General features: G+C 40.8%; 1 long non-coding RNA gene across 2 annotated transcripts in view; it reads left to right on the forward strand.

Moving 5' to 3' along the window:
- The window catches only part of LOC135101834 (uncharacterized), a 105,484-nt gene that overhangs the window by 66,117 nt on the left and 21,867 nt on the right, over positions 1-17,500 (forward strand). The window contains exon 3 of one of the 2 annotated variants that reach the window (XR_010269391.1): positions 11,154-11,207. The exons of the other annotated variant lie outside the window; for it this stretch is intronic. This is a non-coding gene — a long non-coding RNA (uncharacterized LOC135101834). The remainder of the gene's footprint in view (positions 1-11,153; positions 11,208-17,500) is intronic. 2 annotated transcript variants of the gene reach the window in all.

Here is a 17,500-nt window from a genome sequence, read left to right on the forward strand (position 1 = left end):
CTCGCATTCATCTTCAAATCATTCAAAGTTATTAAGTGTTACCTTATATTTCTTCAACATATTCACTGATCAGCGCAGTCATCGTGCAAAACACAGACAATATGAAATGCTCAAACACAACAAATATTCAGTCGGCGCCATTAATGTTCAGTTACAAAAACACACGTGCTATCTGCAACACATCACTTACTATAAACATTCCATGACTGAGTAAATCTTCGTACATCATACACACCTGTCATAACAAACATAAAACATCAGTTAAACATCCTGCTCCTCCTTTAATAAGATCATTGATTTATAGACTGCATTACGCTTTCAAACTGCACTTACTTTCAAGTTATTCCGTCCATCTCGACCCCTCTCTGGTCAGGCCCTCTGGAACCTCTGGGTCTGTGTCTGCTAATCTCCGCAACTCTCCGCTACTGAATTATTCCACTGTTACACGCTATAATATACAGTCGTTTGGGACTGCCTGTTTCTCTCAAAAAACTATCGTAATTTTCATAACATTTTACGTATCTACTATTCACATTGCTCATCTATGCATGTGATCCACCCACAGGCGTGGTGCTTGATACAGAAGCCAGTCAGAGGGTAGGGGCAGTTTGGAGGCGGAGCGTTAAGTGGGCGTAGGCTGACTTGTCCTTCTTGGTGCCTCACGCCTCCTGGCCTACTTTCCCTTTCAAATCCTTTCTCTGCCTTGCCCCTGCTATCATTACCGTTAATCCCTCCTTGACCCAGGCTGCCTTCCCAGGTTGTATGGCCGTCTTCCTGTTGTGGAGTGCTTGGGTCCTGTGTCCTTGTTTGTGTTTCCTCGGTTTCCTCGATATCTAGTGCCAATTATCTTCCCTTTCCCGTGTAGTATGATCGTTTGTTATTCTCCATACTTCATTCATCTTCTCCATTTCTTCCTTCTTTTTACTTATTCTACCTTTTTTTTTCTTTCCTCTTCCTTATTGTTTTGTTTTATTTTTTCGTTTTTTCTTCTTCTTTTTTTGACAGTACAATATATATTGTAGTGCGGGGTCACCAGAAACTCTGATTCTTCAAATTGGGTTAATGTAAGCAGTGGCGTTCCTCAATGTTCAATCTTAGGGCAGATCCTCTTCATAATATATATGAATGACATAGACGAAGGAATCAGAAGTAAACTGTCAAAATTCACAGACACTAAAATTGCTAACAAGACTGACACCAAACCAGCGTCAAATTTTGCAAAATGATGCATACACTCTCATTGAATGGTGTGAAACGTGGCTTATAACTTTAATTTTGATAAATGCCACGTATCAAATATTGGAAATAGCAATCGGCAGGAAAATTATAAAAAGTAATCCTCCATCAAAAGTTTGGATCCTGAGAAAGATCTGGGAGCTTTAGTGACAACAGATCTTGAACCAAGCAAACAATGCAACGAAGTCATTGAAATTGCCAATAAATTAATAGTTTTCACCTTCCAATCTGAAAAAAAAAAGATCTCACCTTATACAACTCACTTGTACGTCCTCATTTTGAATACAATGTAAAGTTTTTGTCATCCTGTTATAAAAGGAATATTGAGAGATTATAGAAAAAAAAAACAATACGAAATAGAGTAACGAAAATTACTCGAAGGCTTCGCAATAAACCCTACAAGGAACGCCTTAAAGAACGAGATCTATTCTCCCTCTCCAAACGCAGGCTAAGAGGGGATCTGATATTGCTTTACTAAACTTTTAAGGCTTTCACAAATATCAGACCGGAATTCTTCCTAAGATTCAACATGTCTAATATTACAAGAAACAATAGCAAATAATAGGTAAGCGATTTCAAACAAATGAAGCCAAACATTTTACTTCAATCGTGTCATAAATATGTTGAATTGTGTTCCATCAAGCGTCGTTAACTCAGGCACTGTTCACTCATTGAAAACCTGTCTTGACAAGTATGTAGACACTAATTCCCGGTTGTCATTGTTCGTGTCTGAATAACGAACACGTTCACTCCATACTGTCCGTGCTGGCATGTAGATTGTATATGGTCGAAGTAGTCCTCCTGTCTTTCTTTAGTTTCCTCTCACACTCCATGTTGTTTTTTCTGTACAACATGGTACCATTTTTCATGTGACCCTTGCCTGGAGGGATAGGGGGTGGGGGATGGAAGGACCCTTCTTCTGTGCTATCCTTTCTCTACCACTAATAGAGTAGAATAGTTACCCAAAGAAACTTACAAGGACCTCTTGGTCTGTTACTGTTTGGACTTCTTTTGTATTCGTTTGGTTCCTCTTTCTGTGCTATCCTGTTTGTCTCTTCCACTAGTTAGCGTAGAGTAGTTACCCAAACAGCCCAGTAAAGACCTCAGGAACTTTTGCTCTTTAGGCTTTGTTTTTATTCTCCTCCTCCTCCTCCTCCTCCTCCTCCTCCTCCTCCTCCTCCTCCTCCTCCTCCTCCTCCTCCTCCTCCTCCTCCTCCTCCTCCTCCTCCTCCTCCTCCTCCTCCTCCTTCTCTCATCACATGATGAACAATTAGCTGTGAGGGGCATTGAAAACTCAAGGACCCAATCAGTGACTGTCATAGGGATTTGAGGTACCAGGGGTCACTGCTGCAGGAGTGCGGCGCTCCTTTACGAGAAGTGCACTCTTATAGGAGTCGCATGGTAGCCGGAGCCTGATTGACTGATGCCTCCCTTGAAAGCGCCAGGCACAGTATAGAGAACCCAGCAAGCCCACTTTTGTTACACTTTTTTTTTTTTTTTTCAATTTTCCGCGCATGACGTCACGTTGTCGGAGATCAGGACTGCCAGATTCGCCTTTTTTAGGCCAAAACACAATTTTTGGCTTTTTCTTGCATTTGGTCTAAGGATATCTAGTTTGCCATGAATTACATTATTATTATTATTATTATTTTTTTTTTTTTAATATGTTGCTTATATATGCTCTATTTGGCCATAACAAGTTTATTTAATATGGTAAGTTTGTTCACCGCCACCTAAGACAAAACTTTTTTTTTCAAGTTGTCGAGTGCACGTATGTTTTCCTTTATTTTCCTTCTGTTACCATGGTTATCCTTGCAGTTTTTCCCATTTTCTCTTATTGCTATTGAATAACAATAAGGGAAAATTGGACAAATCAACTGGGTGATGATGCTGATGACGCGCGAGTCCACGGCTGAACTCTGGCGTGTTTTTTTTTTTTTTTTTTTTTTTTTTTTTTTTCAAGCGGCTGATGTAATTTAAGGCTTCCTATCAACAGCTACCTGTGTTCATGAACAAGCCAGGAGTACGTTGATAGGGTGCTGTCTATGGTAGTACCGTATATTTTGTTATGATGAGTCATTGGTAAACTCGTTTTCCATCCCCCAAAAGCGATCGTTCTGGTTGTTTATATTTATGTCGAGTGGGAAAGAAAAATGTCTAGAGCAGTGTCATTGAACTGTAGGCCCGCGCGCCAGTTGATTTAGTGTGGCCCGCGTGCACTCATTGATTAATTTTATATGTGGAAAAAAATACTTAAATGATATTCAGCAAAGGTCAAGTGTGTGGAATAATAACGATTAGCTTGTTATGACATTGCTGCTACAATAACATAATGCCTGCAGAGCGAAAGTCCTTCCCCATGGTTATGAAGTAGGGACGTAGGTATATGGTACACGTCATGAACACGGCCACTTCTTTGTGCCAAGAACGTTTTCATAATGTGTTGTTAGTATTTTTGCATTCACTCCTGAACCCACCAATCTCAGTTAGTGTACATTGGATTGGGGTCAGGTTTCAGATGAGGCGTCGGGAGCTGTATGGCCTTAGGCCTAGTTGCCTAGCAATTACCGTTACAAGTAACTCTCTTCCACTGTCGGTATTCTCACACTGGAATTGAATTCTTTGAATTCGTTTCCGTTTTTTGGCCCAGGCGAAGGACTGACGAAGTACGCGGCACTTGTATACACAGATCGCCACTCCAGTAGTCCGCTATAGCCCAGTGCTCAGTACACATCGTGTAATATATGGTAAATTCTAAAGTGGAATAATATCAACTTTGGGTTTTTTTACTGCATGTTTTTTTTGCATGTGCTGCAGGATGGACAGGTGTAATGGTGTGTTGTTATTGTTGTTGTTGTCGGTGGTGGTGGTGGTGGTGCAGCACAGGGTAGGGTTCCAGAAGGCTGCTCCATAACCAAGGAATTCCTGCCTCTGTAAAGTTCTCTGATCTTACCTACTGCTATTTGTACTCCACGACATACTCCCACAAGTCAACAGTTATCTAATTATCACTGTGGGATGAACGTTCACATTAGAATGAGCAGCAGTTTTTCTTATTGAACTTTTGGTGCTGCATGAACACAGGAAGGGAAATGATGTGTTCAAATATATCTTGTTTACCGTTGGGGTTTCATGGCGTAGTGACAGTCTTGGGAACCCAGTGTCATATCCCATACAAAATATAATAAATAAATAACGTCATGAAAATAATTCACATCGTAATTATTTAATACATACTGGCGTGAACATAAGGTGGTTAAATAGAGCAACTTTACAAAAAAGATGGGGAAGATGGGGAAATAGACCAACTTTAAAAAAAAGAAAAAGGGCCCTCGTGGCCCAGTGGGTAGAGTGATGCACTTTGAGTTTGGCGTGAGGGAAGTGAGGGGCGCGTAGGTTCGAACCCCCCTCTCGGAACTCACAAAAACCTTGAAAGAGCATCCCTCCATCACCATGTGTGATGGAACTGCCCACGGGGAGGAGGGGAGGTGAGTGCGCAGCACCTCCCTACCCCTCCCCAGGGGAGGAAGGCACCGCCTTACCGGCCCCCGGGAGAGCAAGGGAGGTGAGTGCACAGCGCTTCCCTTCTCTCCCCTACCTAACCCTGGCAAGTCTACGGACTACCAGGCAAAAAATAATAAAACAAAAATAAATAAATAAATAAAAAAAAAATAATAAATAAATAAATAAAGGTAAGTGCATAGCACTTCTCTTCACCTAACAGAATAAAAAATATAAAGGTGAGTGCATAGCACTTCCCTTCTCTTCCAACCTACCAGGCAAAAGATAGAAAAAAAAATAGATAAAGAATTAAGGTGAGTGCATAGCACTTCCCTTGTCTCCGGCAAAAGATAGAAAAGAAAAAATAAAGAATTAAGTTGAGTGCATAGCACTTCCCTTGTCTCCTAACCTACCACGCAAAAAAAAAAATAAATAAATAAAATAAAATAAAATAAAATAAGTAAATAAAGATAAATAAATAAATAAATAAAAATAAATAAAAACCTCCTTACCACCTCGGACCTCGGGAGAGCAAGGGAGGTGAGTGCACAGCACTTCCCTTCTCTCCCCAAGTCTACGGACTGCCAGACCAAAAAGAATAAAATATATATATAGGTATAAAAAATAATAAAAGTAATAAAAAAAAGATAAATGAAAAAATAAGTAAATAAAACAAAAACAATAAAACTCCTACTCCCCCCTCAATAAAACTGACTGAGTCTGGCAATCAACAATAAATAATAAAAATAAAACAATACCAACTGACTGACCCTGACAACCCCAAAGACCACCACCCACCTGGGAAGCACGGGAGGTGAGTGTGCAGCACCTCCCTACCCTTCCCAGTCTCCCAGTTTGACTTTGACCACCAATCTGACTCATCCTACCAACTCCAAAGAGCAACTCCAACTGTACAGACCACCACCACCACCACCCTTCTGATCTCGGCAAGGTGAGTGCGTAGCACTTCCCTGGACTGACCCTGACTGACTGACCCTGGCAACTCCAAAAACAACCAACCTGACTGACTTACAGATATGTAATCACCTAACTGACTGGCCCTGGGGAGCATGGGAGGTGAGTGTGCAGCACCTCCCTACACTTCCCAGTCTCCCAGTTTGACCTGACTCATCCTGGCAACTTCAAAGAACAACTCCAAATGTACAGACCAACAGTACCTCCTACTCTGTGTCCCACTCTGACCCTGATCCATACATCCCTACATCCTACCCTGTCCTGGCTAGGTGAGTGCGTAGCACTTCCCTACCACCTGCCTTACTGACCCTGGCAACCATAAAAACAACCAACCTGACTGACCTACAAATCTTACTGTAATCTGGCAACAGACCACCAAACTGACTGACTCTGGGGAGCATGGGAGGTGAGTGTGCAGCACCTCCCTACCCTTCCCAGTCTCCCAGTTTGACTTTGACCACCAATGTGACTCATCCTACCAACTCCAGATGTACAGACCACCACCACCACCCCTCTGATCTTGGCAAGGTGAGTGCGTAGCACTTCCCTTGACTGAGTGGGCCTGACTGACTGACCCCCGCAACTCCAAAAACAACCAATCTGACAAATGTTACAAATGTAACCTGGGGAGCATGGGAGGTGAGTGTGCAGCACCTCCCTACCCTTCCCTACCCTTCCCAAAATAAATGAAAAATAAAAAATAAATAAAAACAAAAATAAATAAAGTAAAAACAATAAAACTCCTACTTCCCCCTCAATTAAATGACTGAGTCTGGCAATCTACAATAAATAATAAAAATAAAACAATACCAACCTGACTGACCCTGACAACTCCAAAGACCACCACCCCACCTGGGAAGCACGGGAGGTGAGTGTGCAGCACCTCCCTACCCTTCCCAGCCTTCTAGTTTGACTTTGATCCCCAATCTGACTCATCCTAGGAACTCTAATTGTACCGACCACCACCAGTACTCCCCACCCTGGCAACTGATCCTGGCAAGGTGAGTGCGTAGCACTTCCCGTGACTCATCCTGGCAACTCCAAAGACCCACCATCCTGACCGCCCCTGGGAAGCACGGGAGGTGAGTGTGCAGCACCTCCCTACACTTCCCAGTCTCCCAGTTTGACTTTGACCACCAATGTGACTCATCCTACCAACTCCAAATGTACACACCACCATCACCACCCCTCTGATCTTGGCAAGGTGAGTGCCTAGCACTACCCTTGACTGACGGGGCCTGACTGACTGATCCCGGCAACTCCAAAAACAACCAACCTGACTGATGTTACAAATGTAACCTGGGGAGCATGGGAGGTGAGTGTGCAGCACCTCCCTACCCTTCCCAGTCTTCCACCAACCTGACTTGAATTTTGACTGGGGAGCAAGGGAGGTGAGTGTGCAGTACTCCTACTATCCCCACTCTAAATACCCTATCACCAACCAATTCAGACCACCAAACTGTCTTAGAAGAACAAGAACAGAAAGCAACGCCATCAGAGGAAGAAGAAGCAGCAGCAGCAGCATTACCGCCATCAGAGGAAGAAAACAAGAAAAAGAGGCAAAGAAAAAGAATTACCACCACTGTTATCGGAGGAAGAAACAGCAGCGTCACCGCCATCAGAGGAAGAAACATATATATGTAAACTACGACTGGTCAAACTTTCTGTGGCACCAGGCTAAGTTCGACCTGTGATGGGTTGTGTTTAGCGACGCCTTGAGATGAGAGGGAAAAAAGTTCCAGGGGTTCATGAAAGGAAAGTACGCTAACAGGGGACTGATTGTGAAAGTGCCAGGCAAGGCTGCTGCTTCAGACATCCACACTTCAACTTCAACTATGCATGCGAGAATGTTGCTGTATTCTTCCTCCTATTCCTCCTCCTTTTTTCTTCCGCAGAAGACTGTCTTATTACTCCGTCCAAAGGCGGCAGTTCTTGTATAAGACTTGCAAACCTGTGTCCACTCATCCCAACTATCCAGAAATATATCTAATCTTCTAAAGGTCTGGCATCACGTGTTCAAGAGATTTATGTGTATTTTTTTATTTTATTTATGGTGGTGGTGGTGGTGGTGAAGGTGTAAATCTAGAATGAGAGTGAGCGTCTTTGTGTTTCCTCCACCGGGACGAAGAAAGAGAACAGGGATTCCTCATACTCCAGGAATTGCCTTTGTTTCCAGAAAACATTGAATAGTAAAGAAAAATTATTATTTGCTAGTTTTATCAAACTTTCTGTGGCACCAGGCTAAGTTTGACCTGTGATGGGCTGTGTTTAGAGATATCGCAATTTTTCACACTTGAGAGTATATTTCACTCTTATAATGAACGTACAAACTACAGCAGGAAACCAAAATAATGCCAAAAATGGAAGCATGGATTAAAGGATGCCAAATGTATAAAGACATTAATAGTTTTAAATACCGAAGGAAAGACGGTAATTGTATTTCTTGCTACACATTTATATTTAACAAGTGAAGACAGACGTAGGTTGAAAACCAGCCCGGGAAGGAATGTCTGGCGCGTGGCGCTCCTCAAGGCGTCTTGCCTCGCCGGCACAACAATACATAAAGGACTGAGATGTGAATTAACACTGAAAGAACACTGGCCGGTGAGGTGCTCCTGCAGGGCCGAGGTGGACAGGTGTTTGTCCAGGATGCCTCGTGTTACTTCTCACCGCGTGTTTTATCTGTTGGAGATTATTACACTTAATATGCTGCTGTTGCTGCTGCTGCTGCTGCTGGTGCTGCTGAAGCTGGTGCTGCTGCTGCTGTTGCCCTCGCTGATCTTGCTGCTCTTGTTGGTATTGCTGCTTTTACTTCCTTCAACAATAACTACCAGAACAACTGCTTCTGCTGCTGCTGCTGCTGCTGCTACTACTACTACTACTACTACTACTACTACTACTACTACTACTACTACTACTACTACTACTACTACTACTACTACTGCTGCTGCTGCTGCTGCTGCTGCTGCTGCTGCCGCTGCCGCTGCCGTTGTTGCTGTTGCTAATGTTGTTGTTGCTGCTGCTGTTACTGCTGCTGCTGCTGCTGTTGCTGCTGCCGGTGCTACTGCTGGTGCTGCTGCTGGTGCTGCTGCTGGTGCTGCTGCGGCTGCTGCTGCTGTTGCTGCTGCTGCTGTTGTTGCTGCTGCTGGTGCTAAACTTTACAAAAGTCACCACTGCTGTTTTTGCCATCGTTCGTGCTGTGCCTCTAATCGTCGTCGTCCTCGTTCTCATCGTCGTCGTCGTAACAGTAGCATCGCCTGTCAGAGTAAAAAGACTATATATATATATATATATATATATATATATATATATATATATATATATATATATATATATATATATATATACGAATATTATTATTGTTTTTTTTTAATATAAATATTTTCGTTATATTTGTCCAGCACATTTTTGTTTATGCGATAAGAAAGAAAGTGACCATTTAAATCCCGAAGTTTAATTTCATTTGTATAAAGAAGTTTAAATTAGAGAGCGAAATGAAGAAGGACTCCTTAACGTGTGGGAAGTGCCTGCCAACCTACTATGGAGGGTGTGCTGCGTAAATCATGATTGTATAGGAGCGTGATGTAACCTGTTCACACTGATACCACTTACAGACAAGCCTTCAAGTACCTTGGTATTTCGTAGTAGTGGTTTAAATAATGTTTTGACTTGTTTAGATAATCATCAGAGAGAGAGAGAGAGAGAGAGAGAGAGAGAGAGAGAGAGAGAGAGAGAGAGAGAGAGAGAGAGAGAGAGAGAGACAGGTAGGCAGGAAGGCAGACGGTCAAACAGACAGGCAGGGAGGCAAGCAAGCAAGCAAGCAAGCAAGCAAGCAAGCAAGCAAGCAGGGAGGCAGACAGACTAACGGGCGGGGAAAGAGGTGGATGGACATACAAAAAAGAAAGAAAGAAAGCAGGCAGACAGACAGGGTGACAGGGAAATAGTCAGGCTAACTTGAAGAGGATAGGCAGGCAAAGAAGCAGGCAGACAGGCAGGCAGGCAAAAATAGAAGGCAAGGAAGCAGACAGACAGACAGACAAATAGACAGAGGGACAGATGGATGTGCGGGCAGGCACAGACATGGACAAAGTAGTTTTAAATAGCGGCAGAAACTGGAATATTTCATTCCAATGAATATATTTTCACAATTTTTTTGTAAAATACTTTAATAAATAGTTTATCGTGCCCTGCAGTGAGTACTTAACCAAAAGTCTAACTGAATTAGTCAGTGGGATATTAATACAGCATAATGTTTGCACAATATAAACGTATGCCTCTTCCGTTACTCGTATATTCTTTCGTGATAACAATTACTGTAAGCGAAGAAAATGCAAACATAGTGACCTAACTATATTTTTCTCTCATGGCCTCGTATTTACGGTATGCCATTTTTCGTGCACAATACGTAGTTGTCATTGATTTCCTAAAACTACTAAATATACCAGAAGACAGACCTACTGACCCATACTCGTAAATATTGTTCCACTCGTAATGTTACACCACACACACACACACACACACACACACACACACACACACACACACACACACACACACACACACACACACACACACACACACACACACACACACACACACACACACAACATTAATACAAATAGATGCGCTGCAACAAAGCAACAGAGATTGGGATGCTCATTCTTACAGAGCATTATAGTGAACATGTGAGGCAGAGATAAACAGACAGACGCAGACAGACAGATTGATTTAAAACACTTAGTAACATGTACTTGTTATAAGCAATTCTAAGTGACCATTACTTTCCCGTTCATTCCCATTCATTGAAGCATTTCAGTGTTGAGACGCAAAGGTAGTGTAAGTGTTGAGGCAGCGGTGGTAGTGGCCCCTTCACCTCGCAGCGAGGCAGGAAGGGGAGGCGAGGGACACCAGCAGTGACTGGCCTGAAGGCGCCTTGCGTCCCGCCTCCTCTGTGCGACCCTCTCCCTTGATTGCCTTCATGCATCAATCGCAGCATGACTTGTGCTCCTCCTCTTCAGTCTCACTTAACTACCACCTTCATATTCTAGACACCGCTGAATGTTGGCAAGCTTTACATTTATTATTTTTGCTTCTTTTTATTTTCTTATTTGATCTTGTTATATATGTAATGGTGTTTGTTCGTTTTATTTTGTTGCAGCTGTTGTGCATATTTAACATTCTCAGCGTTTGAAGTGTGTTCTGTTTTCAGTGTTGTTTTCCATGTATCCATGTGTTCTTGCTTGGAGGAATTTGACACGTTTTATTTATGACATTTCGTGTTTTTGTTCAGTATTTATTCTTTCCTCTTTTGTTCATGTGTATGTTGTTAACTCATGCAGTAAATGATTTCTGGTGGTTCTGTTTATGATGCTTCATTTTTAGCTCTTTTTAGAATAGTGAAGCTGCATCACTTTTTTATGTGGATGTTTTGATATTTTCAGGAAAGGATGGCAGGTGGTGCCGCGGTGAACACTCCCAACACATGCAGGAGGAAAGTGAGTACCTGCTTCATTACATCATGTGCCCTCTATTTTGGATTTTTTTTTTTTTATGTCAACGGAAACCTGTCACTGTTGCCTGCCTTTCTCCTGTCAGCTTCCCACGAATCTGTGAAGGAAAGAAAGGATGTGCTTCCATGGTATCGTGTCAGTAGTGTTATCCATTGAAGGATTAGTTTAAACCTTTTTCCAATGCGTTGTTTTTGTCTCCCATGTTTCTGCCTTCCTAGGGTATATATGTGAAAGAAGACAGAATGTAAATTTAGTCTATAATGTTCATTGCAACATCTTACAGGGAAAAAAGTCCTTTGAGGATTAACCGAGAATCTTTTTCAAAACTATAATTTTTGTATTCCAGTCTTCGTGTGCTTATTTTAATGTATGCATAGAGAAAAGAAGGATACGAAATCATATGTTTTCTATAATGGTGTCATCTTTTTGGTATAAATATTTACTTAGAGATTCAATTGAAACCTAACAATTAGCTGTCATTTTTGCGTTCGTTTTATATATATATATATATATATATATATATATATATATATATATATATATATATATATATATATATATATATATATATATATATATATATATATATATATATATATATATATATATATTTTTTTTTATTTTATTTTCTTTTATTTTATTTTTTTTATTTTTTTGTATGTACGTATGTACGACCTCACTTGAGGTCTTTTTTAGGTAACAAATATCAGATCTTCTAGTTTGTATGTCTATTTATCCTTTAGTGTGTTTTACCGTTATGTAGATTAATAATATTTTGCACGTTATGATAAAGTGTCCTTGGAAACTATTACTGTAACACATTTCATTTAGTGTGAATTTGGTTTCCACGTAAAAAAAAAAAAAAAAAAAAAACTCTCCTTCTATGGAGAAAAGATATTTATATTTTCTTTGTTCAATTGGTATTGATATTATTTTTAACTCTGATTTCCCGGGAAGCGTTACCACCATGATATTTGTGACCTAACCTAAGGTAACTTTTTAGCGTCATAACCTTTGTTGCAGCTTTATTCAAGTAAAATCAAAGAGAGGAAAGCTTGTATAGTTCTGTGAAGTGTTCTTATTTGTCTCTGTGTGTGTTGATTGTCGCCTTGAAAAGTCAAGGTGACGTGGGCCTTGATGACTAGAGCCGGCCCACACTATTTGTCTCCCTTTTTTTAGAGGCTCGTCGTTGTAGATTTCTGAAAATATTAGTTTTCCTCACGTTTTTATTTTCCTTGTCAGCGAATGAAAGATAATTTATGATTTTCTTAATCATTTAGTAACGTATTTAATATCTTTGGAGGGATCATTCCCGTAGCGGAGCGAGGGGGCTCTAGTTTTTGTTACCGCACATCTGTACACCCCACCGCTCCCGCCTGGCCCTGGAGGGCACAACGATGATTTGGCCAGGAGCACCTTTTGATGTCCATCGTATATAAAAGTTTCGATTTCATTTTCGGAAACACTTCTTGGTAACTTTTGAAGGCGTATCTTTGTTATTTTATTTAATTTCTTCGTCAGACTCACCTTTTTTTGCTGTATTTTGCATATTTCGATTTATCGGCATGTGGGCGAAGGTTTCTGCCTCGCAACTCGCACAACTATCGCCTCATCACTACAGATCGAGCTCGAGCGCACAAAATGCGCCAATTATTTGCCATAACTCACTTCATATACGGGAAAGAGTTGTGGGAAGAAGGTGTTGTGAGGAGTAAACATAGGAGAAATTAGTTAAATCTAGAAAGGTAGCTAGCTCAGGGAAGATGAGAAATAGCTTAAGTATTTACCACACAAAATGTAGCAGTATTTTAAATAAAATAGACTTGCTTAGAAGAATAGTGTGTGTAGAGAAATTTGATATCATTGCTTTAACTGAAACTTGGTTAGATATGTGAGGAAAAGTATTTAATCCAGAGGTCAAGATAGATGGTTATACATTGTTCTATAAAGATAGGGAAAACAGGAGAGGAGGAGGCGTCGCGTTATACGTTAGGGACACATTACAGTGTTGTATTAACAGTAGATCTAAAACAGATAGGAAAGCAGTAGTAGTACAGCAATGTACAGTAGTGGGAGTAGTGTACAGATCACCGACCAGTACAAAGGAAATTAACACCTCACTGTGGCAGGAAATAAATAGAGCAGGCAGGTACAGTCAGGTATGTGTGGTAGGAGATTTTAATTTTAGGAATATCGACTGGAGTCTGATGGTGGGTAAGAAGGAAGCAGAATTTTTTAAGGTAATTCAGGATAATTTTTTAAAACAGGTAGTCGTAGATCCCACAAGGGGGAATAATATTCTAGATTTAATTCTTACTAACAGGGAGGAAGCAGTCACGTAGGTAGAGGTTGAAGGACAGCTAGGTAACATTGACCATAGGGAAATTAGGTACAATTTAAAATGGGAAGAAACTTTTAGAAGCAAAAACACTAGTAAAATACTTGACTTTAGGAGAGCAGAATTTGAGGAATTAAAAAGGTACCTCCAAGGAGTTGACTGGCAACGGATGCAGGGTGAGGTCAGGTCCGGGACGGAGTTGAGAGAGATAAGGCAAGATGTGAGAGGTGAGGTGAGGTGTGAGGGTGTAGGACAAGAGGAGGTAAGATGTGTTCCGAAGGGGCGGAGGAGAGAGGGAGGGGTATATGGGTGTGAGTATGGTGGAATGTCAGGTCATGCTGAAATGAGAGAGGTGAGGTCGAGGCGAGTAGATGAGGGAGTAGAGAGGATGGTAGGGGCCGAGATGAGGGAATTAGGTGAAGTAAATGTAGATGAATTGTATAAATATTTCGTAGATAAAGTTCATACAGGTCAGTTAGCATATATCCCGTATAGGGCAATAAGATCACAGAAAAATTATCCTAAATGGATGACTGCTAGATTAAAACATTATATAGGGTGGAAGAGAAGTATATATAAGACATTAAGGGCAGGTGAAGAAGTTTTAAGGTCACAATATAATGAATTAGTTAGAACAGTCATGAAGTTAACGAGGAAAGCTAAGGGCAATTATGAATTAAGTGTAGCCAGCCATGTGAAGACGGATCCCAAGGGATTTTATCAGGAATAGAGGACGAAGAATAAGGATACTATAGGTCCATTAAAGGCAGCAGATGGGGAACGGGTTAGTTCTGGGAAGGAGATTAGTAAAATTCTGAATGAGTATTTTTCATCTGTCTTCACCCAGGAAAACATGCAGGATATGCCAGATAGTGAACAGATGTTTAGAGCAGATGAGAATGAGAAGCTGACAGATATTTCCAAAACTAGAGAGATAGTGGAACAGGAGATAGATAGGCTAAAAAAAGTTCAAGACACCAGGACCAGATGAAATATATCCCAGAGTACTTAAGGAATGCAAAGAGGTTATTAGTGAGCTGTTAGTCTCTGTCTTTAGGAAATCATTTGAGTCAGGTGAGGTACCAGTAATGTGGAAGCAGGCTAATGTAGTACCCATCTTTAAGAAAGGAGATAAAACTTTAGCGTCTAACTATAGATCTGTCAGCTTAAATTCAGTTATAGGTAAAATATTAGAGTTAATAAGAGCGAGGAACATTAGGGAACATTTAGACAAACATAACTTGATAAATCAATCACAGCATGGCTTCACGAAGGGGAAGTCTTGCATGACAAACTTGTTAAGTTTTTACAGTAAAGAGTACGAGGCAGTAGATAATGGTGATAGTTATGATATCTTGTATCTGGACTTTAGTAAAGCATTTGACAAGGTACCCCATGAAAGGCTCCTGAGAAAGGTTAGGGCACACGGGATAGATGGGAAGGTGTTAGGCTGGATAGGGTCATGGCTTAGCGACAGGCGAGAAAGAGTTGTAATAAACGGCTCGAAATCCGAGTGAGGTCATGTAATCAGTGTGGTGCCATAGGGATCAGTATTAGGGATATTGTTATTTCTAATATATATCAATGCCTTGGTTAGTGGAATTAGTAGTGATGTTAGTAAATTTGCGGATGACACAAAGATAGATTAATTAGATCAGAAACGGGTGCCTTCGCCTTGCAGGCAGATTTAGGATAAATGAATGGACGGACATATGGCAAATGCAATTTAATATCATTAAATGTAAAGTACTTAGCGTAGGTAGAGGAAACCCACACAGTAGGTACACATTAAACGAACAATCTCTGGTAGTTACAGGGTACGAGAAAGATTTAGGAGTTACAGTTAGCTGTGAACTCCGTCTAGGAAAACAATGCATAGAGGCTAGAAACAGGATAAATAGGGTACTAGGATTAATTTTTAGGAGTGTTAAAAGTAGAAGGCCGGAAGTAATATTAATGATATTCTTGGCGCTGGTCAGACCTCATCTAGACTATGTTGTGCAATTCTGGTCTCCACATTACAGGAAAGATATAGGTGTATTAGAATCAGTACAGAGGAGAATGACAGAAAGGATACAGGGGATGAGGAGTATTCCTTACGAGGCGAGATTGAAGTCATTAAATTTACATTCTTTACAGAGACGTAGGTTAAGAGGGGACGTGATAGAAGTCTTTAAGTTCCCTTTCAGTAGTCCAGGAGTCAAGCAATATCTTCATTCTTTCATCCCTTTCATTGGTAAACTCTGGAATTCTCTGCCTGTTTCTGTTTTTTCCCCTTCCTGTGACTAGTTGTTTAAAGAGTATTGAGGCACTTCCAGAAACATATTTAGTTATTTTATTGACTTTTATTTTTTTATTTATTTATTTTTTTTTTGTCTGTATGTATGGAAGCGGCAACTGAAAAGATTTTTTTTTGTTCCTCTGTTTGCCATTCGCCAAGAAGATATGAGAGCGTGAGTATAAATAATGGCTATATGCAAATGTAAGAATACCATTTTATACTGACTCTAAATTAAACATGTATTGCATTGTTTACTCCAGTTTACTCAAGTTGATCCGTCCGATATCTTTTGCATCTAAATGATTTTTGTGTTCAGGTATTTGAATTTTTATTTCCAAATGCAGCTCCATGTTTTTAAGAAGCACAGAGGGTTGGAGAAAGACAAATCTTTCCTGAGTCTTAATAGGTGAATGTTAATAACAGAAGTAGTAGCAATAGTAGTAGTAGTAGTAGTAGTAGTAGTAGTAGTAGTAGTAGTAGTAGTAGTAGTAGTAGTAGTAGTAGTAGTAGTAGTACTACTACTACTACTACTACTACTACTACTACTACTACTACTACTACTACTACTACTACTACTACTACTACTACTACTACTACTACTACTACTACTACTACTACTACTACTACTACTACCACTACTAGTAGAAGTAGTAGTAGTAGTAGTTGTTGTTGTTGTTCTTGTTTTTGTTGTTGTTGTCGTTGTTGTTGTAGTAAAGAGCAGGATTATTATCTGGAGTGACACCAATTCAGTTTTTGTATAATTTGTATTTTCTTACAATTATTCCACACCTTGTCAATCCATGCAAGGAAGAAAAAGAAAAGCAAAAAAAGAAAACGTATATTGAAAAAGTGAGAGGCAAGACCAGCAAGTGAAACACGCCCTGCCTTCTCCATAGACTTGACGTGTTTACTGCCGCGCTTCCTGCCTGATAATTATACAGTCTTACGCTGGAGGCGCTTAATGTGGTGCATTTGTATGAAGGAATTTACTTTTTGCCATGAATCTCTCTCTCTCTCTCTCTCTCTCTCTCTCTCTCTCTCTCTCTCTCTCTCTCTCTCTCTCTCTCTCTCTCTCTCTCTCTCTCTCTCTCTCTCTCTCTCTCTCTCTCTCAGCTCGAATTATGATTTCACTGAGTGGTTTAAGAACATATTCACATGTTATTCATGAGCCATCACATCCAGCAGCAGGCAGGAGGAGGAGGAGGAGGAGGAGGAGGAGGAGGAGGAAAGAACACAAAGGAATACAAAGGAATGCAACGGAAGACCAAACCTTGAGTTACTGACGAGGCTGTTTGGATAATTATTCTACATTAACTATTATTGGGAGATACAGGATAGAACAGAAGGTTCCACCCCACCAATCTCTCCAGCAGAAGCTGACAAGATACAGGAATTGATACCACGTGGTATAGAAAAACCACATAAAACTGGAGAGAATAGTGAGGGAAAGAGTTGTGGTCTGTCTACTTTTGTTTGTGAGGGAGAGTGTAACTGCATGATAGTTGTGTGATGTGGTGTGTGTGTAGCGCAGGTGAAGGCACAGTTTGGTTATTGAGGGGTGGTGCAGCATCCTTGCGTTGCGCTTTCCAGGGAGGCGGCAGTCAATCAGGCCACAGCTTCGGTCACTGTGTTTGTGTACCTTCCCTTTAGGGCTGGATA

The sequence above is a fragment of the Scylla paramamosain genome, chromosome 7 (genome assembly GCF_035594125.1).
Source record: "Scylla paramamosain isolate STU-SP2022 chromosome 7, ASM3559412v1, whole genome shotgun sequence".
NCBI classification, from domain to species: Eukaryota; Metazoa; Arthropoda; class Malacostraca; order Decapoda; family Portunidae; genus Scylla; species Scylla paramamosain.